The sequence below is a fragment of the Nelumbo nucifera genome, chromosome 1 (genome assembly GCF_055504915.1).
Source record: "Nelumbo nucifera cultivar China Antique chromosome 1, China Antique-T2T, whole genome shotgun sequence".
Taxonomy (NCBI): Eukaryota; Viridiplantae; Streptophyta; class Magnoliopsida; order Proteales; family Nelumbonaceae; genus Nelumbo; species Nelumbo nucifera.
Window position 1 is genome coordinate 48854150 of NC_142649.1, and position 9755 is coordinate 48863904.

Genomic DNA, 9755 nt, shown 5'->3' on the forward strand with positions numbered 1-9755 from the left:
GATATATACTAAAACTACTTCTATCAGGTAACCCCGAAGTATCTCTCGACTAGAGTTCTCAAGATAGAAGAGCATTAAGTTCAAGGAAAAACTATTATATTCAGATGAATCATGTGCATATACCCCTATATACCATTCAATTCACTCCACGAATTATGTGGTCAGCTATGCGAATTCCTCTCTCGATTCATTCACATACGCCTGATTAATTAAGAGATTGTCACTCCTAATAGCATTAAGCAAGATAATTCATAGACTATATGGAAATCACGATCTTGAATAAATTAGAATAAAAATATATTCATTGATATGATTAGGCTTTCCACAACCCTAACTATAGATAAATTATGGTTTCACCCTTGGAGTTGAACTATATGGAAATCTCGATTCATTCACATGAGTTCTTGAACTCATGGTTTCACCCTTGGAGTTGAGATCTCCTCTTCTCCTTGCCGCCACCTCCTTCTTGCAGACTTCTTGCTTGATAGCTGGATTGTTCCTCTACTTCTTGATGCCTCTCTAGTCCGCCCCTACTCCTTTATATAGCTTAAGGGGAGGGGGTGGTCTCCTACTCTTTCTTGAAGTTAATCTCTCAAAAATAGAAAGTCATAGTCTAATCCTAATCTTATCTCTTCATTTAATGAACTCAATCTCTTTATCTTTATGGGATTACATCATAAATTTAGATCTGATAAGACTTGTCAGTTTCTTGTTTTGGATTCGTAGGATGCTGCCAGGCTTTTCTGCAAGTTGGGCTCAAGTTGGGGATTGGGCCTTCCTGCGAATTTGCCTTTCTTTGCTCCTGATGCCTATTTCATGCCCTGAACCGAAATACAAGAAATATAAGTCCAATTAAGTACTAATTAAGTATGCAAGACAGAATATTTGGGGATAAAAATGTGATAAATTCTACTCTCATCAGCCTGTAGCGGGTTTGGTAGGGTCATGTGAGCGCACCGCGGTTGGCTCCGTACGATGGGGGCAGGGTAACCCCTATTGTAGTGGATCTCATTCCCTGATCTGGTGCTTGTGGGCTGGGCCACTAGCCTCAAATGGGTTGGGTTGGGTCACCCCATATCACTTTCCTCCCACTCCCGAGGCCGAAGAGGAAAATTTGGCTTCGGCTGATGGGAGTAATAATGGTGGGCGCCAGTGGGCCCGACAATCGAGGTGTACCCTGTGGTGGCATCCTCTTTCGTGCCTTTGCCTGGTTCGTCTTTATGAGTTCGTGGCATGCTGTCATAGGCACCCAAAAATAAAACCTATACTCTAAAAAATAAATGTAGTAGTGCGAGTAAGGATCGTTCCCACCGAGAGTATCTACCCTAGTTTGTTTGCTGCGTGAACAAGGATGAAGGGGGGGGGGGGTTTGTATGTAACGAAAATCAGAATTAAAAAGAAAGAAAACCAAATGAGAAGCAATGCAAATCAAAGAACTGAAATTAATCAAAAGAACGAGTCTTGGTCTAAGTCAACATCCACCATTAGAATTTCACTACTGCTCATCGATGCAAAGATATATCAATTCAGACTTTGAATATTCATCGTAGGAATTATTTTCCTATATCTCCCTAATCACAGTTAATAAAAAAACAAGCGATTCTCTTAACCCTTACTACTAAACAATCCCTGAACAGGCGTTAAAGATTTAATCCAACAGTAGTCTTAAGCATTAGAGATCGATGAAGCTAAACAACAAAAGCACAAGCGGTTGCATTTAATTCAATCGAGTGTTATTCCTAAGATCTAACAATTTATGACGCAGCAAATCATTAAACCCTATTTGCTTTGCAGATTAGAGGGATCAAACAATTACGGATCTGATATCTAACCTAGCAGTACATTGCAACGAATAATAAACTAGTAGGCCTCCTACCAATCAGACGAAACAATCATAAACATGAACATAGAAGAACATTCAATATTCAAAGCATAAATCAAATAATAAAAATCAAATTAGATCTCACAGTTTTGTTGATTCTGAGGTTCTATTTCCTTCGACCAAGTATCAGAATTTAGCTACGCATGGTCATGGTGAAAACTCAAGAAAGAATTGGAGAGGAAGAAGAGAGGTGGCGCTGCCTAGGTCTGATTGTTTTCTTTCTTGTTTTTCCTCTTCTTTTCTTTTCTCTCTACTTCTCCCAAGAGAAGTCTACAAAATCTCCTAAAATTTCTCCAGATAACAGTCTCCAAGTCTGACTTATCAAGAAAAAATTCAAAAATAAGATAAAACAAAGTCCTCATGCAAGTGGGAGAGTGGTGATTTCACATATGAAAACTTGCAGGCTAAGGAACGTTTTCAGCACGTCAACAATGCGGTTGCAGCTAATTCGGGCCCGATTTCGACATCGATGAAGTCAGTATCTATCAAAACTCAAAACATGAAAGTTGTAGAACTTTTCCTTATCGTTTGATTGCATATTGAATCATCTCAATCGGAGTTCGGATGAGGGAGTAATGCCCAAATTACGACGCGGTGCCGAAACTGTCCAGAATTACTCGATTAACTTTGTTTTTCACTTAACACCTCCATTTTTGCCCTAAATCAAAATATAAGAATAATGAGTCCATTTAAGGGAATGATGTCTTTCTCCTTTTCTTGCTTTGACGATGTAGGGGCTGCCTTTGCTGGAATCTCAACCTCTTTACCACTTGTCAAAACGATTACACTTACATTTTCTCTTGTATTCACTATTGTTTGAGAGGGTAATTTCCCCGAATTCTGCACCTCTAACCGATTAATTGTTGTTGCCATCTAGCCCATCTGATTGTCCAAACGTTGGATACTGGCCCTCGTTTCCTGCTGAAATTGCAAAGTATTAGTGGCAAGAGATTTAACAATATCCTCTAAAGACATACCAGAATTAGAAGTTTGGGCTGACTGTTGTTTAGGGGGGTGCGGCTGATATTGCTGGAAACTCAGGCAGTTTTGTGGATTCCCATAGTTGAGATTGGGATGATCACTCCATCACGGATTATATGTGCTCGAATAGGGATCATACTTCCTTTGCGGTTGCCTCGGAAAACCACTTGCCGCATTCACTTGCTCAATGGGCTCCTCTTGACGAGTTGGGCACATATCGGTTGGATGCCCTACTACCGAACAAATCCCACAAGCCTTCACCATTTGCATATTACCTGCAGCCATTTGACGAACAAGAGAAGTTAGACTCGCAATTTGTTGTTCAAGGGAAGAGAGATTTACCTCATTAACATGCTTTGATGGAGGGTCAAGCCTAGAGCCGAATTGTTGAGAATTGGCCGCCATATTTGCAATCAAGTTTCTTGCGGCCTCGGAAGTTTTGTCCACTAAAGCTCCTCCACTAGCAGCATCAATCATGCTCCTATCAGTTGGTTGAAGACCCTCATAGAAATATTGGATGAGTAGCTACTCACTAATTTGATGATGGGGGCAGTTTGCACATAATTTTTTAAAACGTTCCCAGTATTCATGTAGGGACTCCCTGTTGTACTGCCTTACACCATAAATTTCTTTTCTAATGTTGGCCGCCCTTGAAGCTAGGAAATATTTCTCTAAACATAGCTTCTTCATCTTGTTCCATGTGGTAATACTCCCGGAGGGTAGATAATAGAGCCAATCCTTAGCCGAATCCTTAAAAAAAAACGGAAAGGCTCTTAATTTAATTTGTTCTTCAGTCACCCCCGTGGGTTTCATACTCGTGCATACCACATGAAGCTCCTTCAAATGCTTGTGAGGATCCTCACCTGCAAGACCATGAAAAGTGGGCAAGAGATGTATCAGTCCAGATTTTAATTCAAAAGTAGCATCAACATCTAAAGTAGGAAATGTTATGCATAAGTGTTGTTGATTCAAATCAGGGGCGGCAAGCTCTTTCAAAGTTCGATTTCCATCCATGATTTCCTCCACTCTCAAATCAGAACCACTAACAGATAGGGAATCAAGAGCTAGATCGTTCTCTTTAGAAATATTCCTAGATTCCCTCCTTAACCTATGCAAAGTTCCCTCTATTTCTGGATCGTACGGCAAATCACCTTGCTTAGAAAATCGAGTTACAGGCACAAATCAAGGAAACCCTAATAAACCATGAACGACATATCAAGAAAAATCTAAAGTGATGAAAATAAATAAATAAATAAAACAGAAAAAGTTCTATGCTAAAACACAAACAATCGAAGTGATCTTTATTTTTTTTTCAAAAGATTCAAGAACGAAACAATGATCATAGTACAAAAACCGATTAGAAAAGCTCATCGGTAACGGCGCCAAAATTTGGCGTGCTATCATAGGCATCAAAAAATAAAACCTATACTCCTAAAAATAAATGCAGTAGTGCGAGTAAGGATTGTTCCCACAGAGAGTATCTACCCTAGTTTGTGTGTTGCGTGAACAATGATGGAGGGGGGGTTTGTATGTAACAAAAGCCAGAATTAAAAAGAAAGAAAACCAAACGAAAAGCAATGCAAATCAAGGTACTGAAATTAATCAAAAGAACGAGTCTTGGTTTAAGTCAATATCCACCATCAGAATTTCACTACTACTCATCAATGCAAAGATATATCAATTCAGACTTTGAATATTCATCATAGGAATTAATGAAGGGATGAGAGATCCATCATATGGATGGACGAACCCTGCAGGTAGGTTGGGCGAAATTTCAAAAATTTCTTTCTCTCCCATGTGGGAATCACATTCCCTACTTTAGAAAACTGCATTTTCAAGGATCAATCTTGAACCCTAAACCAAACCAGATCTGAAACCAAAAGGTAGGAGAGGGATATAGCTGATATGGAGTAACAATAACTCCCAACGAAGGTGTTCACGCCTAAGGAAAATGCCAAAAACTGCTCCCACTGAAGATGACACAGCGTAGGGTGGAGCAGAATCAGTAGGTGGTTCTTCAGCAAGAACCAAACTCTTCAGCAATAATTCGATGGAGGGTGAGTGAACATGAATTCAGATAAGTTTTTCACCAAAAATTGATGTCAAGAACATTTCTTGATCGCTCTTACAGGTGGAGATCGAACTGGCTATGCCGACAGCAATAGAAGAAGGCAAGAGCAGAAAATGGCGTCAGTCTAATTGGAGTTGTCTTCTCTCTTGAATCTGTAATCTGATTGGGGTAATTGGATTTCACCCTTCTCCTCTATTTATAGCCTTAAAGAGAGGTTCTCCTAATCCCATTACGAGTTTCGTAATCCAAATCTTGTATTTGGATCTGGACTCTCTTTAAGAGATAAGGATAATCCATTATCTTATCTATAGATAAAGATCATCTCTCCTAATATAATTAGGAGTTTCCTGATCTAAATCTTTATTTGGATCTGTACTCTCTGAGTGGATAGGGACAATCCCTTATCCTATATGCTGATTTAAATCCTAGAACTGCCCCTCTTTAATTAATCATATTAAACCAGTTCAAATTGGGCTTTAGGCCCATTAAGTCCATGTGCTCACATATCCTCCAAACTGCTACCCAGTTGAGTATTCTTGTATGGAGTGAGACCCAAACATTGATCTACACATCAGCCACACGGGTTCAGCCCAACGTCTGTTACAAGGCCTGGCCGAATTCATTGTAGGAGACAGTGAACCCCTGAGTCCATCACCATGGGCTCTTAATGGGCCCAACATTTACACTAAATGGTCATTGGGTCAAGCCGCCTTATAAAAACCCAAGGACTATGGACAAATGCACGATTAGCTCATTAGGTATTACCCTCAATGGTCTTACACTTAACCTCTCAACCCATATGGTGTGTTCCCTCGGCTGCAAGGAGCAATGTTGCACTCTCTACTCACATGGATCCCGGGAATTAAAACCTTTTGCAAACATTTTGAAACCATATATATATATATATATATATATATATATATATATATATATATATCTATATATAAATATATTTTGCAAAACAAATTTCAACGATTGAAATCGGCTGTCGGCAACTTTGGTTCCATCAGAGAGAGTGCATCCCTGATCATTCACTTTGTTCGACAAAGGGGTTGATCCTGTCACTATGATCACCCACTCAGATGAATTCTTGGACTGTCCCAACATACCCCGGTTTTGACCCCCTCTAAGGATCTCATTGATTGGCATATCAAAGACAACCCAATCCGACACCTAGTGTAGTATCATAATCGAGTCTAGGGGTCAGGTGTAACATTCCAGTTTTTCCCATCTATCTCCAAGGTCCAGAGCAATACTAGAATTCTGGTCCGGTTCAGGGTTTTAAGAAAATGCACACTACATGTACCTCCGGTCTCACCGTGGCAGCTGAGACAAGCCACCCAACCAACTTCACGGCACATCAGTGCTAGCCTTGGTAGGATAAATCTCCCCAGATCTATCCATTGGATGTGAAGGTTCTAAACTAACATGAGTCTCATATGTGTCCAGTTTAATGGTATTACACAGAAACACACCATAATAATACGAATCAAATATGTACTTTATTCGTTTACATTAAATGTCATAAGGTACATTATTCTGATTGGAGCTAAGGGCATACACTATTTAACAACTCCCACTTGCACTTAGGTTCAATCTGGTATAATTCGGAGTCTTGGACTTTCCATGTGTTTCTCAAACACTTTTTGTGTCAGTGGCTTAGTCAATGGGTCTGTTACATTCTGCGCTGATGCTACCTTCTGAATTAGGACGTCCCCTCTTCCAACTATCTCCCACAGTACATGGTACTTCCTCTCGATGTGCTTCGACTTCGAGTGGGCTCGTGGCTCCTTAGCCTGAGCGATAGCTTCAGTGTTGTCACACAACAGTGGAATGGGTGTTGTGTTGGATGAAACTACTCCCAATTCTTGAATGAAATTCTTCATCCATACGGCAGTTTCACTTGCGGCAATGTATTCGGCTTCGGTTGTGGAATTCGCCATGGACCCCTGTTTGCTGTTTTTCCAACAAACAACACACGATCCTATCGTGAACACATACACAGATGTAGACTTTCTATCATCTGGATCTGACTGGAAATCGGCATCAATATACCCCTGGATCTGTAGTGACCTACCATCGAATACCAGACAAAACTCTTTTGTCCAGGTGAAGGAATCAGATATTAATGAAGATGAGGAGGTTGATATTATGATTGTGGAGATGGATTCTGCTTTTAGTGATTCTGATATCTCAGTGGAAGATCTGTGTTTCTTACCAGCAATTCCTTGTCTAAATGTTCCTAAACAGCAAGATTAGTATATTGGAAGCTCATCAAAGTTGGTAGACAGTAAACATTTTGGATCTCCTCTCTCGGAAGAGGGAGCACAGAATGGGCAAGTAACAAATCCTGCTTCAAGTCTGGTAGAAGGTAAATCTATGGTTTTCATGTTTATTGTAACTTTTTACACTCTTGATTTGAGTTGTCTCCTGAACAACTATGAAATATTCATATATTTGATACTCTAATGTTCATCTTAACTACCTGGGCACAATTGTACCATCGCAAACTATGGTACCTAGTTGTACATGGGTTCAGCAACGGAATATTCATATGTTTGATACTTTGATATTCATATGTTTGGTTCCAGGGTCTATCTGTAGAACTTACCCATTTACTTACCCCTACCTGATGGTGCGTCTCTAGTGAATGAATAATGAATTAGTCTAGAAAACAAAAATAAATAATTGATAAACAATAAAAATTAAAAAAAGAAGAAAAGAAAAGTGAAACAAGCTCAATGATTTCCAAGGCAATAATTCTAACTCTCATTTTTTACATTTCCCATTCAATCCTCTTTATTGGATGTTTTATAGCCCTCTTTGTTGGATATTTCATAATGGCTCATATCACCAAGATGTACACCCAGAAATCTGATATAATATACTTGGAAACTGTTTATCCTGTGCTTAGGTGAGTCTCCTTCACTACAATTAATTCTCTATTTTTTTTCAAATGAACATTATTGCAAGTAATAATACATTACTAATGTGTCCTCTGTTACACCTTTTGACTCCCTGTTTGCAGCTTGTTAAGTCTACTATTTCTGCACTTCTTTTTGTTTGGTTGTAATATTTTCATGTGGAGAAAGACCCGTATAAACTACAACTCCAATTTTGAATTGGCCCCCCAAAAAGAGCTAATATACAGAGATGTGTTCTTGATCTGCACCACATCATTGACTGCAGTAATGGGGATTATGCTTGTTCACTTGTTCCTTATTGCAAAAGGGTATTCATAATTCATCGACCTGAGTTCAAGCAATACCTGTCTTTTTGTTATTGGTAATTCTTCTTCTTCTTCTTTTTACATGACACAAAAGAGAAAGACAATTCCTTTTTTGCTGGTTTATTTATGATCCATAATGGGCACATGTTTACATAAACTTAAAGAAGATTAAAATTCTAATACTTTTTTATTTTTACAGATTTTTTTTTATATTGATAGTCTGTCCTTTCAACATCTTCTATCGATCAAGCTGTTTTCGTTTCCTCCGCATGATAAGGAATATCATTCCATCACCTCTTTATAAGGTATGATCATCTTCAAGAAGATTAGGGTCATAGAAGAAAATGAATAGATAAATTGTATTGAAATTTCATTTTCTGGTTAAATTATTTTTTTTCTAAATTTTTGTTACACTTCATGTGACGTTGTCATATTGGACTTCTTCATGGCTGATCAACTTTGTGGTCACGTATATATGTCTAGTGATTCCTTTTTTTAATTTAATTTTTGGTAAAGAGGCTTAATGATCTTTAGTTATTACCCAAACCATAACTAGCCAAGCAAAGCCAATTATTAAAACAAATTAGCATCCATTATTGGAACAGGTGCCACTGCTCAGGAACCTGGAGTATGTTGCATGTTACTACATAACTGGAAGCTATAAAACTAAGGACTATGGATTTTGCACGAGGACCAAACATTACAAGGATATGGCTTATGTTGTTTCCTTCCTGCCTTACTACTAGAGAGCCATGCAGGTTCATTTATTGCTAACATCTCTACCTTAATTAAGTTATTATTTCCAATCTTCTAACTGTTGTTGCTTCTAATGTTTGAATTCCATTGGTTAAATCAATTCTAATTGGGACATAATTTTAATTTGCTTCTCCTTGGGAATGCAGTGTGCTAGGAGATATTTTGATGGACAGATAAGCCACCTTATCAATCTAGGAAAGTATGTATCAGCCATGCTGGCAGCGGGTGCCAAAGTGGCATATGAGAAAGAAGCGACCATTAGATATCTCTATCTAGTTGTGGGGGTGTCAAGTTTTGCAACTGTATACCAATTGTACTAGGACTTTGTAAAGGATTGGGGTTTTCTCTAGTTCCACTCCAAAACCCCCTAGCTATGGAATGAATTGATGCTCTAACGATGGTTATTCGGATGCTCCGACAATGGTTATGAGGAATTGCAGATCTAGAAAGCCTTAATATCTATGTTGAGCCAATAATCAGACCATGGTTATTAGGATGAATGATTAATCAATGTAGTAGGGAAAGGTTAGTTGTATAAGTATATGAAACTCTACTGATTTAAATTATGTATGTAATAATTACTATAGTTATTATTATTGTCATCATTTATTATATTCTCTATATTGTTAATTTATATTTTAAGTGTTGTACCATGTGCAATAATGCATGCATTACCCTAGTCTTAATTTTATATGAAACTTCATGCTACTAGGAGTCTACTCTTAATTACACCTTCTATTACTGATAAGAAATGCCTCATTTTTTATGACTGGTTTATTAAATTTTGATTGTTAAAGGATCAACACACCGCTAGAAGGTCCACACATCAGGATTAA

At 38.4% G+C, this 9755-nt stretch overlaps 1 long non-coding RNA gene and 1 other non-coding gene across 2 annotated transcripts; both read left to right on the top strand.

Annotated features, from left to right (window-relative positions):
• The first annotated feature begins 3398 nt into the window (after positions 1-3398).
• On the top strand, positions 3399-3505 carry LOC148803231 (small nucleolar RNA R71). The gene has a single exon (XR_016081685.1). It is a non-coding gene; the product is annotated as a small nucleolar RNA R71 (small nucleolar RNA).
• Positions 3506-7657: 4152 nt separating this feature from the next.
• LOC104590562 (uncharacterized) lies at positions 7658-9521 on the top strand. Its single transcript, XR_734126.3, has 4 exons — positions 7658-8219; positions 8363-8468; positions 8769-8921; positions 9066-9521. It is a non-coding gene; the product is annotated as an uncharacterized LOC104590562 (long non-coding RNA).
• Positions 9522-9755: the final 234 nt, after the last annotated feature.